This window comes from Lithobates pipiens, unplaced genomic scaffold, assembly GCF_037356315.1.
Source record: "Lithobates pipiens isolate NorthernLeopardFrog02 unplaced genomic scaffold, aLitPip1_a1.2 Scaffold_13, whole genome shotgun sequence".
In the NCBI taxonomy this organism is placed as follows: Eukaryota; Metazoa; Chordata; class Amphibia; order Anura; family Ranidae; genus Lithobates; species Lithobates pipiens.
The window spans coordinates 325,091,956-325,109,928 of NW_027507718.1; the positions used below are offsets into that span (position 1 = coordinate 325,091,956).

General features: G+C 42.5%; 1 protein-coding gene across 1 annotated transcript in view; it reads right to left on the reverse strand.

Moving 5' to 3' along the window:
* Positions 1-17,973, reverse strand: part of RNF150 (ring finger protein 150) — a 276,332-nt gene that overhangs the window by 1,694 nt on the left and 256,665 nt on the right. The window lies entirely within an intron of this gene.

Below are 17,973 nucleotides of genomic sequence, written 5' to 3' on the forward strand. Positions count from 1 at the left end.
ATAAATCATGTAAGGAGTAGGTATAACTGAAAGCAAATGTAAGTAAATGATCATCATAAAGAGAAGTGGCAGATGCTTTTTTTTGTATCCCTCTTGTATTTTCTGCTTGCACTAAAAGTATCTTCCAGGGAGGGTTTAGATTGGACACATTTATAGGTCATTACTAAAAGCCAAAATATAAGCAGATGTCACCAATGTATCAGAGGTGGGGCTGGAGACAGATGTACGACAGATGTGTGTGTGTGTAGGAGTCAGAAGGAAAAAAAAAACATTTAGCATAGCTAACTCAAATATAAGAACTGATCATAGAAAAGGACGATTCAAAGCCATTTTTTCAATCAGTATATGGGTAACTATTCTAAAAAAATACAATACAGCTGTGTTATAAATTAAAAACTTTGTGAATCATGACACTTTCTTTATTCTTGCTCCTTTGTGTATTAACATGTATGGTGTGAAAGATATCATACCACTGACTGCCTGTCCAGAACTTGGAATCCTACTTAACTAGCCACTATGGCCAATAAATCACGTTGTAAGCTTTTAAATCAAGATACTTAATCAACATAACACACTGTCAGCATATAAGGACATAAGGTCTTCGATTGTATTGATGCATTGACTGCAGTTGATTCTTGAAGTAACAACCTCATACTATAGGAAACCTGTTATGAGAAAAACATGGAGACTGCCATTGCTGATCATCGCCATTACCATATATTATGCAGATAAAAACTTTTTTTTTTAACATATTCAAACAGGCAAACGTGAGATTGTTATTCAAACTGTGCCTACAGTTAAAGGCGATATACCTGAATAAGAACACCAGGAAATGTTGCTTTGCATTTATTCAATTAAAGATTTTAAGTGGGGCACGGTTATTTCCGTGATGGCCGGCTGTGTCTAAGAAGAGGCTATGCTCCAAGCCTTAAGGCTGGTACACACTGGCCGAATATCGGACAGTAACAACTGGTTCTATAGAAACTGGCTGACACTCGGCCAGTGTGTGCCGCAGCCTGTGTAGCTTCTGTCAAACAGGCATGCTGGAAAACCAGCAGGCGATCAGCGATGGCAGCAAATGCTGACCAGTATGTTCTGGCTGGGGAAGTCAGTGCCCCTGTGAGAACACATACTGTAAGCTCAGCAGGTAGATCACTGTACTTACATTGCATGGTTAGTAAAGCAAGCTCTTTTTTTTTTGTGTTCAGCCCGCTGAGTTGAAAGAAATAAAAACTGCCTGTGTGTGCCAAGCATTAGCACCCATCAGGATTTTGCATATAGGAATTGTGGGCCTCCCTTAAAGAACAGAGGGGCAGAACAGGGTGACTGGAAAGATGGCTGAAATCTACTTTTCCTGACTCGTTTTTCTCCGAGGTGTTGGCAATGGAAAGAGTTCATAGGGTCTCCGGAAGTCACCCTCCTGCAGGTGTACCACCCAGACCACTGCTAGCCAGGCTGCTGAACTGTAAAGACCAGGATCTAATTCTTCATAAGGCAGGGCAAAAAGGTACTATCCACCATGAAATTGTTAAAGTATATATTTTTTGTTACATCGTCAGAACCAGCAGGCTAACATCACTGATATCAAGTGGCAGCTCCAAGACAAGGACATACTTTTTTCCATGGCTTATCCCACCAGATCTTGGGTAGTGGATGATGGCAAGGCATTGTCCTTTAATACCCCTGACCAAGCCCAGGACTGGCTTCAGTCTGCAAAGTACACACCTTAGAAGTGCCTACCACTTGTTAGCAGCTGCAGATTTCCTTGTCATATGTTCCTGCACCCTATATACTTGCCTAATTTGCCTTAAGCCCCATACACACTATCAGATTATCTGCTGAGTTTTTCCTTCAGATTTACCAAAACCATATAATATGAGGACAAACCTTAGGAGTTTCAATGTGTATGCAATCAGGCAGGCCCTTCTACTACATGGTTTTGGTAAATCTGAAGGTAAAACTCAGCAGATAATCTGATAGTGTGTATGGGGCTTTACAGATCTTACTGTACATATTTAAGTGAACAGCCTGGATCTCTGGTGACCCAGATCTTTGTTTGCCACTATGAAACTTTGTTTACGTGCTCCATTATAGTGGCTTTCTTGTCTTCTGCAGGTAGAAGATCTACCAACTTGAAAGCACTCCTGCACTAGTGGACATTGCAGCTTGCCTCCATTATTCGCCTCCTGGGGGACATCATAGAATACATTGTGCTGCATGTGAGACTTCTGTATGAACGCTGACTTAGAGTGCCGCCACGGGTATCAACTCCTGAATAATTCCTTTATATATTTAATTCCCATGGTTGACCACTGTAGTTTTCTTTCATGGGCTGGAAACCCCCCTTAAACATACACCAGACTTTGTCATCTGACAGTCTCAAAATATGTGTATACAAGAAACCCACATAGCCAAAGAAACCTGGCCCCAATGGGCTAGTCACTCTATTCACAATTTCTATTCCAGAGGGGTGTCTCTGTTGGTACACCATTCCGCACAAAGGGATACATGTTACAATACATGTTAAAATTGACTCTGAGGGCAGATTTAGTATATGCCAAAATATATTTTTTGTCCTTTGTGCTCCTTGCCATCTAAAACCCACCCCCTGCCACACTGCAGATTCTGAAAGAGGCTAGTGTCTTTGTTGACAAATATCCTGATGCATTTGTTCTCTGTATGAGAGATTTTAATCTTTTACTGGATCTGGTCTTGGACAGACATGATTAATCTCCCTTCCCTTATTCCTCCGGCTCTACTACCTTTAGTCGCCTCCTTGTAGAATTTGGCTGTTGATTTATGGTGACATACCCTCACACTAAAACGTACTCCTGAAATCCACTATCTTTTATTAAATATGCCTCTAGACAGGAAGATGAGGATCTAGCTAAAGTGTATACTAGGGGTGCAACGGATCAAAAAACTCAAGGATCAGATCATTCCTCGGATCAGAGTCATGGATCGGATCAGCAAATAATAATTGAATTTGCAAAAACCTGTGAAAATTCAACCACCATATAGTCCCCACTGTAATATCCACAATCTTCCCCACTGTAATATTGGCTGAGCATGGCTGGGTATCGCAGAGCATTACAGAGTATGGCTGGGTATGGCAGAGTATTGGCGGGGTATGGCAGAGTATTGGGGGGGGGGTATGGCAGAGTATTGGCGGGGTATGGCAGAGCTTCGGCGGGGTATGGCAGAGTATTGGCGGGTTATGGCAGAGTATTGGCGGGGTTTGGCTGGGTACTGCAGAGTATTTTCAGAGTATTGGCAGGGTATCGCAGAGTATTTACAGAGTATTGGCAGGGTACTGGCAGAGTATAGGCAGGGTACTGGCAGAGTATAGGCAGGGTACTGGCAGAGTATAGGCAGGGTACTGGCAGAGTATAGGCAGGGTACTGGCAGAGTATAGGCAGGGTACTGGCAGAGTATAGGCAGGGTACTGGCAGAGTATTGCAGAGAATTGGCAGGGTACTGCAGAGGATTGGCAGGGTACTGCAGAGGATTGGCAGGGTACTGCAGAGGATTGGCAGGGTACTGCAGAGGATTGGCAGGGTATTGAGGGATGGCTGCGACTGCAATTGTCAGAGCAGTGCTGTGGGCATTATAGATGCAGCCCACAGCGCTGCTTCCATCCGATCTCTCCCCTCCATTGTACAGATCTGTACATGGAGGGGAGAGAGGAACTGGCGTCATGACGAAGCCAGTTTGTTTACAAGTGGTCGCTCTGTCATTTGACGGAGCGATCACACTGGGTGCAGAAAGATGGCCGCTGCTTCTGAGCTAGGCCGAAGCCGCGGCCTTTCCTAAGGCCGAAACCGTTCGGATCACGGATCAGTGTATTGAGTTCTCTCCACAGGCGATACATAGGATTTACATCTGGACTCATTGCTGGGCTGTTCAATACTCTCCAGTCTTAAACCATTTCTGGATGCTTTCTCATGCGTGCTTTGTCCTGCTGTAAGGCCCATGACCTCTACATCAAACCGCAGACTTATTTGGTAGTCTTCAGATTTCATAATGCCAAGCACACAGTCAAGACATCCAGTGCCTGAATCAGCAAAGCAACCCCAAAACATCAGTAAACCTCCACCTAATTTGACTGTATTCTTTTTCTGAAAACAGCAAAATTATATTTAGCAAAAAGCTGTCATTTTGTATTGTCTGTCCACAGCACATTTTCCCAAAATTTGTGTTCTCAATCCTATTCTTTGCTGCTCTTTCTCTTCTCTGTGCTCCGTGTGGCACACAGAGACACACAACAGAAGGGTTGAGTCAATTTTTTTTTTTACCATTTTAACTGGGTGCCGGTGTGATATCTATATTGTCAGCACCTGTTAATTGATACAGGTGAGTTTAATTACAAACTACAGGAGCATCAAAAACTTGGAATGCAAATAATTCTTAAAATTTTGAGAAGGTGCCAATAATTTTGTCCATCCATTTTTGGAGTTTTGCGTGGAATGTGTCAGATTTTTCCTTTTGTTTCCCCACTATTTTGTGTCATACCAATACAATCAAAAGAAACATGAGAATGAAGCACCAATTTTCTGGGCGAAGTGGTGCATTATCCAACAAACACAGGGGTGCCCATATTTTTGGCCATGACTGTAAATGTGCCCCAAAGGGTTTCCTGGATAGCATTAAACACATCCTAATTGACTTAAACTGGAATTTGTCTAAAATGAAAATTCTCCAAAGCAATCAATCACTAACTTACCAGTAATGAAGCAAGTCCCGTATTGTGCAGGCAGCTGAATCCTGGGGAAATCTGTACAGTGACACCCAGTCCTCTACCTGCTGCTGAACTTCCAGCACCGAGATTATTAACAGCTTCTTCAGAAGATTTAGAGCTATTAACTCTCCCAGCACCAGAGTTTCAGCAGCAGAAAGAGGACCTGTCATCACTGTATTAAAGATTTCTCTAGAATCAAGCTGCCTGCATGATGTGGGACATACTTTACAGGCAAGCCAGGTTACTGAAGCTATAGAGATGATTTTCTTTTCCCCCCGTTTACGTCAGCTTTAAAATTGTACTTAAAAAGCAATTCCAGGCAACACCTGAATATAATCCATGAGCTATTAATATAATAAACAAACCATTATAAGTGTGCTAAAATCAAAGTTCACTCAGTTTACTGTCATCAACTGCAGCCAGAAAGGACCTCACATGTATACTGGGGGTGAATGTCCTAATGGATGTTCAAATTCCTCTTCTCTGTTGGATTGTATTACCAACCACACCCAAGTTTCCAGATTTGAATATGTCTGGCATTTGTTTTTACCTCTATATGAATGACAGCAAGGAGCATGCAGTGTGCAGTGGGTGGTGGCAAAGTAATGAAGATTATGGTAACCTTCTAAAAGAACAAGAGTGTTCCATATATAGTAACATTGGTGTGGGTGAAGAAAAGTAGCTGGTCATATTCAGCATGTTGTCACTGATTGCTACAGCCATCAGCTCCAAAATAAACTCATCTATCATAATCTTTATTGCATGTAACAAAGGATAATTGTGTAGGTGTGAGAATCCGCAGGGAATAAATTGTCTTCACTTCAACCTGCAATGTATTAAAATGTTACCTGGTAACTGAATGATTCAGAAAACAATTCACTTCTCATGAAATAAGAGGCCTGTGAAACTAAAGATAAGAGGGCACGCCAGGGTAAAAAATGCAAAAATAATCTTAGCGAAAGTTAAGATTTAGTGACAAGTTAAATTAAATATAATTTTGAAGTCTTTGGCTTTGAATGTTTCAATTATATCCAGAGCTGAAAATGAGCGAAAATAGAGAAACCAAGTGTTTGCTTCAGCATACAACATTCAAAGCAGTCTGAACCAAGAACCCTTCATCATACATATTAGAGCTCATGTCCAGGAAATCTGATAGCATTGCTTAGTTTCCTTTCTTTCCTGATCCCACGGCCAGTGTTACATTTCCTAAAGCTCATACTATGCAATATCCGTGGCATTAGGAAATTTATATACTAGTGATAAATAAAGAAAATGGGTCAACAAGAAAAAACACCCCATGAAAAAAGGTTAAAGAATACCTGTCACAAATCTACAAAAATCAAATAGTACAAAAAAAAATAATTCAACCGGGGATAGTCAAAATGTTCAGAAGATGCAGAGACTCTGCTTTTAGCAGACAATCCGTTCGTCTGTGTGCTAGTCCCGCGGACTAAAATCGACACTAGGGCAGCTATTGGCTACTGGCTATGAACTTCCTTATTCTACGTCCTCACATTCAAATCCGCCAGACTTTTGGAGTGATCGTGTGTGGCCAAGTCCGTTCGCTTGAAAGTCCGGCGGACCTCAGCTGCAAAGTCCGGCAGACAATCCACCGGACTAAGTCCACCGTATATGAGTGTGCCTACAATATAGTAAAAATGCTCCATTTATGAAAAGATATGTAAACATCAATAAAGCTTAAAAATAATTCTATCAACAAAAATTTTTTTTTTTTAAATTGGCATATAATACACCAAATTCCCAACAATGTGTGGTAATATAATTCATGAAAAGATCACAAAGTGCATAATTGAATATCCTCAGTAGCAAAATTATGTGAAACAGTTCAATACACAGTCCCAACAAATAACATCCATGTCACACCAAACTTTAGTGTATTGCAACAATCTTTACCGTGAACAGTGAAGAACACTTTTCCAGTGAATCCACACACACCACCACAGTGCGCTAATGGATGTGTAAGCCCCACCCACTTGACACGTTGCCCCTTTCAGACTTCATCAAAAGGTAGGGGATGCTATGGGCGAATCATGCTTTTAATGTTTACATTTTTAGCATCCGGTGGGTGGGGCTTAAAGACGTTATCTTGCTAGGTGTGCTTATGATGATACCAAGGACTTCCTGGCTCATAAATGTGAATTGAAACCTGTTTTGTACATACAGTTTCCCACAAAGAGAGTACACCCCCCCCCCCCCCCGCTCACATTTTTAAAAATATGTTATTATATCTTTTCACGTGACAACACTGAAGAAATTACACTTTCTTACACTACAATGTAAAGTAGGGAGTGTGTAGCTTATATAACTGTGTAAATGTGCTGTCCCTTCAAAATAACTCAACACACAGCCTAGCCCTTAAGGTATAAACCGCTGGCAACAAAAGTGAGTACACCCCTAAGTGAAAATGCCCAAATTGGGCTCAAAGTGTCAATATTTTGTGTGGCCACCATTATTTTCCAGCACTGCCTTAACCCTCTTGGGCATGGAGTTCACTAGAGCTTCACAGGTTGCCACTGGAGTCCTCTTCCACTCCTCCATGACGACTTTACGGAGATGGTGGATGTTAGAGACCTTGAGCTCCTCCACCTTCTGTTTGAGGATGTCCCACAGATGCTCAATAGCGTTTAGTTCTGGAGACATGCTTGGCCAGTCCATTACCTTTACCCTCAGCTTCTTTAGCAAGGCAGTGGCCGTCTTGGAGGTGTGTTTGGGGTTGTTATGTTGGAATACTGCCCTGTGGCCAAGTCTCCAAAGGGAGAGGATCCTGCTCTGCTTCAGTATGTCACAGTACACATGGCATTCATGGTTCCCTCAATGAATTGTAGCTCCTCAGTGCTGCCAGCACTCATGCAGTCCCAGACCATGACACTCCCACCACCATGCTTGACTGTAGGCAAGACACACTTGTCTTTGTACTCCTCACCTGGTTGCAGCCACACATGCTTGACACCATCTGAAAAATATAAGTTTATCTTGGTCTCATCAGACCACAGGAGATGGTTCCAGTAATCCATGTCCTTAGTCTGCTTGTCTTCAGCAAACTGCAGGGAGTTCTTGTGCATCATCATTAGAAGAGGCTTCCTTCTGGGACGACAGCCATGCAGACCAATTTGATGCAGTGTGTGGCATATGGTCTGAGCACTGACAGGCTGAACCCCCACCTCTTCAACCTCTGCAGCAATCATACGTCTATTTCCCAAAGGCAACCTCTGGATATGACGCTGAGCACATGCACTCAACTTTTCTGGTTGGCCATGGTGAGGCCTGTTCTGAGTGGAACCTGTCCTGTTCAGATCCTCAGTTTTTTGCCACGTGGTGCCATGTTGAACTTCCAGTGATCAGTATGAGAGAGTGAGAGTGATAACACCAAATTTAACATACCTGCTCCCAATTCACACCTGAGACCTTGTAACACTAACGAGTCTGTGGGTGGTTGATATACATCATTCTTGATTAGACAGGGGATCTGGAATTGGGGGGGGGGGGTGCTAATAAAAAGAAAAGGTATTTTCTGAAAAAATATATGCAATTATGAAGTAGGGAGGGGGTGGGGAGCAGAAGAGAGGAAGTTGGGTTTATGAGTGTAGGTCTGCTTTAACGTGGATGTAAACACCCATTTTTTTTTTTACTTAAGGCTGGTACTTTGTAGATTATAGGGTGTCATGTCAGGTCTTGCCACGGAGAGAGTTACTCCAGCTCTGAGCAATCCTCTTATCTTTTTTCAGTAAGATAAAAATGGACACAGAGAAATAGGTGTTGGTTTCTTCCTCTCTTGCTGTTACCAACAGGTGATTATCTTCTCTCATCCACTAGCGTGACAGAGGCATTCTGTGCACATCACACCACCCCCCCCTTTTCTTCTCCAGCTCTCCCAAGATTGGCTGCTCTACGCCTCAGCATGATTGGGCATGCTGAAGTCATGTGGTGCCTTTCCTGGGTTTTGTCTGGATGTTAGTGATCATGGGGCATAATCTACGAGTTTTTCAGTGTAAGAAATATTGATGTCTGGCCAAGGGGAGTGTAGAGGTGGGTGAGAAGTCTACCGATGCCACGATTCCACCCACTGAGCACCGGAAAATAGACCCGTCCACAGAATCTGGAGTATTACGGGGCTACAAAACAGCTAAAGGGGAGATTATTGACAAATAAGGATACATGCAGGAGGCATGTATATCCTTATAGATAAGCACTGTGTAAGAAATTTAGAAATGATGAGAGTGGGTTTACAACCACTTTAAGGTAGCCTCTCCTTATGCATTTTTTCATCAGTTTGAATTGCCCATGAACTGTTTAAGAACTATATCACAGTGCAAAAGAAAAAATGTAAAACTGCAAGATTGTGTGATTGGCCTTGTAATTATCACAAAGTCATGTGCACAGCACAGAATATGTTCACAAGGCCATGCCTCAAATACTTTTTTCCTTCCGTTTCTTGCATTATGTCAGTGTGAATGTAATTTTTTGTAAACTTTATTGCAAGGCTTTTTCTGATGCTAAATTAATAACTATATCTTGATGCACGAGTCCTACGTTTAAGCATTATTATATACAGGAATACAAAATGCATCTACTGAAATTGGGTCTATGCAAAACTTCAAGAAGATTGCCAAATTAAATTTAGTTTTGCAAGTAGTGCAAACAATACTTATAGCTACTTAATCTGAACGCAAACAAAGCAAGGTGTATAATCCACCACTCCATACACAATACAGTATCACATCATATAGCTGGCCACGAATTACTTTTATTTTTTAATCAGCCAGTGGCCTGATCGAAAAAAAATTCCCCCAAAAAAACAAACAGAGCCCTTCATCCACGCAAGCTAGTATAGAGCTTAAACCATTGCTGGAAGCAGCCCTAAGTCAACGTTTGTGTGCCTAATGGAAATTCTGTCTTTACACAAAAGGCTGGGCATAGGTGGGAGCTACTGCTGTCCACAGAAAATGGAAGTAATGCACTAGGAGATATTACATAACCAAAAGGACAGATGCATAGGATGGTAACTTTTAAAACAGACAAGTTATTTTAGTGATTTAACTGTTAACAAATGTGGAGTATGCCATAAAAAGATAGAAAGTCTAAACAAATGTTAATAGATTAACATATCTTGGGCTGCCAATAGATGACCAGAAACTATGGTGGTAGAGAAGCAATTGCTTGCCGATTACGGCTGTGAGGATGCTACAACATTAGTGGTGCTTTTAGTCCTCATGTAAACATTTTTATACACTGCTCTTGGGGGCATATGCCATTTTTTTCTACCTCGAAATGCCCTTGCAAGCTAGCCTATGTGCTCATGCACACAGAGGTGTTTAGAGGCATTTAGAAGCAGGAATGTTGAAAAGCAGAGGAAAAAAAAACACTGCCAGTACTTCCACAAGCAGCTTTTTGGCAGAAAAAAAAATATTAGCATGCGTAAATGAGTCTAAATGTGTGTTATTGCTGGGTGCGTCAATTAATTTCAATGGCTAGAATAAATTATTATACGTTTATAAGTGTCAAGCAGTTTTTCTGCAAAAATGATGTGTCTAGGAGAGATTGGCAAATGCCCTGTGTGCATGAGGCCTTATTGGTCACACTGCTTTTATGGCCACCCTAAGCAATGTGATATATTAGGTTTGTGTGCATATGTCATTTCAGTTTTAGGCCGCTGACCCTTATAAATCAATGAAAACAGATAATCATGCGTGCACTCATACGGTTACTGAATGCACTCCTCCCTGCTTCAAAAGATAGACCCTATGTTCTCATTTTTATCAGCTGTCCGGGTCCTGGGATTCAGAGGACATCAAACACACAAAGTGTGAGAAGCAGACATGCATTATCTTTTGATTAGAAAAGAAAATGATAGTTTGCCAATATCAACAACTCACAGGCTCAACTTTGTATAATGAGCATATCGTGTTATGTCACAAATCCCCTGATGTACACAAAACATTCTTTTGACTGCTATCACATTTCTGTATGTCTTTTATCCATATCGCCTTACAACATTTTATGTGCTTTCACATTTCATGATTCCGAGTATTTAAATATTTTCCCTTTCCTGATTGGACCGTCTTGCTTTATAGCCAGCTTCATTAAATGCCGTTAAAGTCTTAAATCACAACCCCAGGAAAATTAAAAAATGCCTTGTTCTGCAAGGCATGGGTTACATGCGCATTATCTCTAGGGGTTAAACCACAGGCAGTTTTACTTACCTTGCACTGCCCACTCAGGCTAGCTCTGTGGCTCTTCTCCACCTGAAGCTCTGGCTTGTGGCATCATGCTTTAGCATGACCACAAACAATACAGGGACATTAGGGATAGGGGAAAACACTGCGCTAAAATCAAATATACATAAAAAGCACAGCAGCCAACTGCGCTAAGATCAAATATACGTGAAAAAGTACAGCAGCCAACACTCAAACAAACAAAGTTCAACAAACAGAAATAAAAAATAGTGTAGCGCTTCTAAGGTGAAAAATATGTTGAAGGAATGCTCCTATAACAAAGAACATATAGATGTGTAAATAAACAAAATAAAGTCCAAAGAAATGGATGTAGGCTTCCGTGGAAGGACCGGCACAATGGTAGTCAGACCGTATCACAATACGAGGCAAATCTCATTAAACGGACATGTCCATGTACGACAGCTTGTCTGGAAACATTGGGAAAGAATAGATGGGTACTTCTTACCAGATCTGTTGGACTCACACAGTCATATGACGGTTGAGTCAATAAGGCTTGGGGTCACAATCTGGGACCGAGGAGTGGATCAAAGTGGGTTCATCAGCCTGGTGGAGAGACTTCAAAAGACCGTATATCCAAATGATGAATCTCACCGATGGAACTTCGGAATGGTTAAGAAATCCAACTCAGGTATAGCTCACTGCACTCCGATACTCCAAATACCCCAAATGGAGGGGAAGATATTTAAAGGGTTTAGACCAAAAAAGAAAAAAGAAAGAAAAAGCTCCACATGGTGCGGGTCAGGCGATAAAAAATAGTAATTTATTAAAAGTCAAAAGAGTAACAAATGACTTAGTGATCACAAAGCAATAAGATAAAATTTAAAGTAAAAGCAATGTGGGGTGCCAACAGCTAGCCCGACGCGTTTCGACACATATGTCTTCGACAGGGGCATGATACAGGGACATTAACCTTGTATTGTACGCTGAGAAGGCTAAAGCGCATATGGAGCTGGTCACAGCTTTCAGAGTAGGCTGTAGGGGACTGGTTGCAGTGCTAGAGGTGAATATTCAGAACGATGTTGAATCTGTCACCAAGCCACCGAACACTGCCGATGGCTCGGTTCTCACTCCTCCCAGAGCGGAGGCTGCTGTCAGTCAGCATCCCTCCTGCTATGCTCCTCCGTGCTCATTGGATCGCTAATCTTTGGAGGGGCGGGGAGAGGTCATCTCAGCGGCTCGCTGAGATTGTAATCAATCAAGGCAGCTGACAGACCCAGACTTTGGAAGTTGGGATGACGATCTGTATCGACTGATGGCAGTGACCTAATCGGAGAGCGGACCTCAGACCGCTCTCCGCTGAAAACAGGTCACAGGAGTGCAAAACGAATTCCACTCCTGTGACCCAGAGGAGAAGCCCAGATTAAAAAGCTCAGGCTGGACTTCTCATTTAACATATGTGTAAACAGAAGCCCAGCTGTCAGCCTTACAAATCTGAGACACAAATGATGCTAAAAAAGCCTATAAAGCCAACAGATCTGTCAGAGTGTTCCTTAACAGGAAAGGGAGGAACTCTATCCTTCAAACCAGACTTGAAAGATAACTTGTTTGATCCAACTAGCAATGTTGGAGCGAGTAGCAGGGAGATTGTTGCAGGAATCCGCAGACTATACAAATAGGGATTCCGACTGCCTATAATAGGCCTCTTTCAGCGTATATCACAGACCAGACAGAAGGGAAATATTTCCTTTAGATTTTTCAGGGCAGGACATAAGGAAGTACAGTGTCCTGGTTGAGGTGGAAGGAGGAGACCACCTTCACGAGTAAGGAGGCTTTAGGACTCAAAACAGCCTTGCCCTTATGCAAAATTAAGAAGGGCATCTTACAGGACAAGGCTGCCAACTCAGAGACCATCTTGCAAATTAGGTCAGACAGAGGAACATCCTTAATAGGCTAAAAAGGTTGCTTCAGAAAATCTGAGAAAACTTGATTAAAGAGGAACTATAGCCTGCTCATATAATTTGTAATCAAAACATCTTTGCCATTCTGAAGCTTCCCTCCAACCACTTTGCATATTTTATATATACTGTGATTCTGTACTTGCCAAATATGCTGCAGAAATCTCCCTCCACTAAGTCTGACTGCAGCCATTTTAACTGTGGACAGCTGAAGTTGCTGCCTGTTCACTTCCAGGATTTACACAGAGGCACACCTCCAGCTCTGCAGCTTTCATTGGACCTCTTATGACTAATCCCCCCTCCCTTCCTGGCAAGAGTGAGTAGTAAGTAGTAGTAGCTGGCAGTTAAAACAGAGTTCCATCCATTTAAAAGTCAGCAGCAACAAAAAGCGCAGCTGCTGACATTTAATAAACAGACACTCACCTGCCCCACGGTCCAGCGATGCAGGCGCACAAAGCCTCGCTCCTCTCCCCCTCCTTTCCGCGGCACCGGCATCGGCTTATACAGCCGGGTGCGCACTGTGCATGCTTGAGCCATACATTGTGAATGGCCAGGGAATCTTCTGGGACCCATGACATGTCCCAGAAGATTGCAGGGATGGAGGGGGAGAGGTGAACTTCATTCTAGCGGGCGGCACCAGGGGAGGAAGTGGGAGCTGGGTGCCTGTCAAAACTGGGTACACCCCCCAAAAAAATGACATGCCAAACTTAAAGCGGAAGTTCAATTTTTGGGTGGAACTCAACTTTAACATGCCAGATTTTTAGAAGCAAAGAATGCATGTGGCGTAGCGTAGGGGGTGCGAGGGGGGACCCGGGCGCAAAATTTAGAGGGGCGCCGTCATGAGTGTGGACCGTCTAGCACGGGGATAAAAGCTTGTTAAACTTATGATGCCAGAGAATCCACGTTGTTCAGCAACAAGGGCCGTTCTTGTGGTGCAGGCGAGCAGCTGGGGGATCCGTATCACAGTGGTGATCAGCGAGGGGCTGAGCCGAAGACAGATAGGCTGGCTGCCTGAGAGCCCGGGACTGTGGGGAGAATAGTTCCACCACAGCTGCCTCCTCCTTGACCTAGCCCCCCTGACCCCACCCCCCCAAGAGATGAAAAGCGGCAGACACAGCATCTCCCGTGCTGCCAGGGCATGGATTGCTCAAACTTCCTCTCCGCACTAACATGAGGCCCGGAGAACAGGATGACTGAGGACCCAGAGGACTTACGAGGAGGCGCATGTTGCCAGGGAGCCGCTAGAAGGATCAAAGCACCCCCGGATCAAGGAGACAGACTGGCATGAAAGGTAGGGCTAGCAGTCTCTCTCATCTCCCCCTCAGGCCCCTCTCTCTCTCTCAGCCCCCTCTTTCCCTCAGCTCCACCGTCTCTCTGATCCCAATGTCTCTCTCTGCCTCTCTCTCAGTGAATCCAAATCACCAGTGCTGCAAAAACACACAATTGTGAAAACATATAAACAAATTTTATATAATAATCAATAAAAAGTTCATCCATAGCCATAAAGTCCTTTCATAGCCATGTTTTTGGGATGCTTTTTATTGATTATATGAAATTTGTTTGTTTATTTATATTTTTGCATAATATTGTGTGTTCTTGCAGCACTGGTGATTTGGATTCACTACCCAGTAGGGCTATCTTAGAATTATTGTATTTGATGAATTGTTATATGACATTTTCTGTGCTTTATTTGCACAATGAGGTTGAGGTTTCTTTCAGCACTGGTGATTAGGACTCACTACCCAGTAGGGTTTTTTTTTCATAATATTTCAGTTAATGGGAGCTACATACAGTATGTCATATTCACACTATATTACTTGTTGCAGCATTGGGGTATTGACAACAAGTATTATAGTGTGAACATGACATATGTAGCTCCCATTAACTGAAATATTATAAAATAAATATTATAAAATACCCCCACCTAATGCCTATGATGGCTAACATGTGTAGAAAAGATGTAAACACCTATTTTCAGGCTGTCTAGTCATGTTATCCTCTGTATGAGCCAGTAGTGTATGCAGGAGAGAGGAGGGAGCGCCAACAACAGATGGGACATAGGCACCTATGCATGATGTAACCACTCAAGGCTTTACCAGTCATTGTCAAGCACACTCTCCTCTCCCCTACAGCCACCACTGTCTCACACAGGGGATCATGTGACCAGATTGGAGCTAGCTGAAAATAGGCAAGTCTGTGGGTCCTGGGGGCGCAAATTACTTGCCTTGCCCCGGATGCTGACAAAACACGCTATGCCACTGCGTAGAAGCTTTGAAAAAGAGTTCTGGTCTTGGTACTGGATAATGACTCTTGAGACAAGTTTAAAATCATAAAACAGGGGGAAAAGCACAGGCAATCTCCAGTTTGTAGCCCCTGGAAACGACACTCTGAACCCAGGCATCTAAGATTTCTTGGGACCACAAGGCAGAGAAGTCCAACAGTTATCCTTTCACTCAGATGTGGGGCTCTCCATTACTGGAAAGAAGCATCGCAACATGATTCACTGGTTTAGAGGGCTACTGTATGTCTTCTTACTAAAATGTACTTGTCTTAGATTTGAGATTGGGAGATTGAAAGATACAAAAGGAACCTTTCCTAACCTAAGGAGTAGAAATCCTAACAATAGAAGCACGACCCTTCTTTTTCTGGAGGGGTGCTCTTACTCTTTGTAATCTCTTTGATGTACTTGTCCAAAAAGCAGGTGTTTGCCTTCAAAGGGCAAGCTCATCAGGTACTTTTCCATGGGAGCTCAGCCAACCAGAATTTAGGCCAAAGGATTCTGCACGTGTATGGAAAGATTGTACAGAGTCAATAAGAGTAGCAATGGTGGTATCCTTCAATTTGAAGGAAATCTCCATTGCAGGTGTGTCACCCTGATCCAGATCCAGAAGGGAAAGATCAAGTTCAATTGCTACCTCCTCCTCAGGTAATGTGTCAAGGGCAAATTCAAAGACCAATTCAGGTTGGAGGTCAAAAGGGGCATGGTTATGACCGCTGCTATCTGCTATTGAAATTCTGCCCATGAAATCAGATATCGTTACAGAAAATTATTTTACAAGATATGGAGGTGGCAGTGTGCCAGCCCTGCTTCCCTAGACATTGCAGATATGCAGCCCTGGTTCTACTACCAGTGTATAAAACTTTTATCAAATGAAAGTAATCACTGCAAAAAAAAAACAAAAAAAAAAAAAAAACTTTCACTTGATTTTACTTGGATATGATAATTAAACTCATAAGTGCTTTATTTCCTTTATATACGTTTTACACCTTTAAAAAGGAACACAAAAAAATGTATGTAGTAACTTGTTTTATGTGCAACAGCTACAATGTTATTCTGCCTTAATATCAACTGCAGAGACATGCATTTACTTGCCAATTCATTTTGTCCCTTTTCATACTGATGGATGTGTGGCTGAGCAGTAACTAAGGCAGTACTAATAACCACTGAGAACAGGATCAATAGATTTCAAATACCACTTCCACATTAGTTCCTATAATGCTGCTTTGGAAAAACTCCACCGGTCTAAGCATAAATGATCAAGCTGGGCTGATCCACCATGTCACTGCATGCAGCAACATTGTCACTTGTTAGAATCCATTCCCTTTATATAGCTTCATTAATCATCAAAAACCCTTCATACATGAATTTGGTTCTTTACAAAGTGTCTTGCTTTTACAACTTAGCGGGATGCATTACTCACAGATTCTCACCTTATACCTTCCCCTACTTAATTCCACTTTCTGTATCAGATTGAATTTTAGAAAACTAGGACATTCATTTGCACTGAAGACAGACACTGTATTATATATATTTTTTTTAAATGCAATTACCCTGGGAAACTAAAGCATAGGGAACCAATCATGTGCAGAGACATTAAAGTGGAACTACACCCAAAAGGGGAAGTTCCACTTTAAGTATTCCTCTCCCCTGCCACATTTAGCATGCCATTTTTTTTGGGGGGGGGGGGGGGGTGAATACCCAGTTTTGACAGGCACTCACTCCCACCTCGCTCGGATCACCTAGGCGACCTGAGCGGAAGTTCTCTCCCCCCCCCCCCCCCCGCAGTCGTGTGACGTGTCCCACAAGACTGCCAGACCATACAAGAGGTGCAGAGCCACGTGTGCATGCACAGTGGGCACCCGGCTGTAAGCCAAGTGCTCACAATTAAGATGCAGGCGATGGGGAGAAGAGACAGCAAGGGTGAGCACATCGCTGGATCCTGGGACAGGCGAGTGTGTTTATTAACCACTTTGTGTCCGAGCTATAGCCAAAAGACGGCTACAGCATGGACGCTAACTGCCGGGAGGGCATCCCTGGACGTCCTCCTGTTTACTTCCCCTCTGCACGCAGCCACAGGCACGCATCGGGGAAGTTCTGTGTTGGCCGTGTCCCTTGGATGTGTCCCTATGATTTGCACCACAGCTTGTGGACTCTAACTTTCACAAAAAACAAATAATATTCACTAATTTGGGTTATTTGTAGCAAAGATATGTAGCAGTATAAATTCATGAAAAAAATGAATAATTTGCAAAATTTTATCACAGAAACAAAGACAATTTTGCTTTTTTTTCAAAATGTTGTCTTTTTTCATTTATAGAGCAAAAAATAAAAAAACCCAGAGGTGATCAAATACCACCAAATGAATACGCTATTTGTATGAAAAAACGAACAAAAAAATTATTTGGGTACAGTGTTACATGACTGAGTAATTGTCAAAGTGTGAGAGCACCGAAAGCTGAAAATTGGTCTGGGCAGGAGGGGGTTTAAGTGCCCAGTGGGCAAGTGGTTTAAAGGTCAGCAGTTACAGTTTTTGTAGCTGCTGACTTTTAATAAACACAGAAACGACTGGAGCTCCTCTTTAAGAGTATTTTTGGAAACTACATACTTAGTATTACATGTCATATCTATTATTGGATTCTGACAGGAACTACATCTATTCTGGAACTGGAACCACTGAACCCTACAAGTTCATATCTTGGGAAAAATAAATGTTGATTCCTTGGATTTCACAGTAAACTACTGTAAGTTTGTGAACTTTTTGCAATTACCTGAATTTCAGTATGATTAATTCTTAAAATGTGCCAT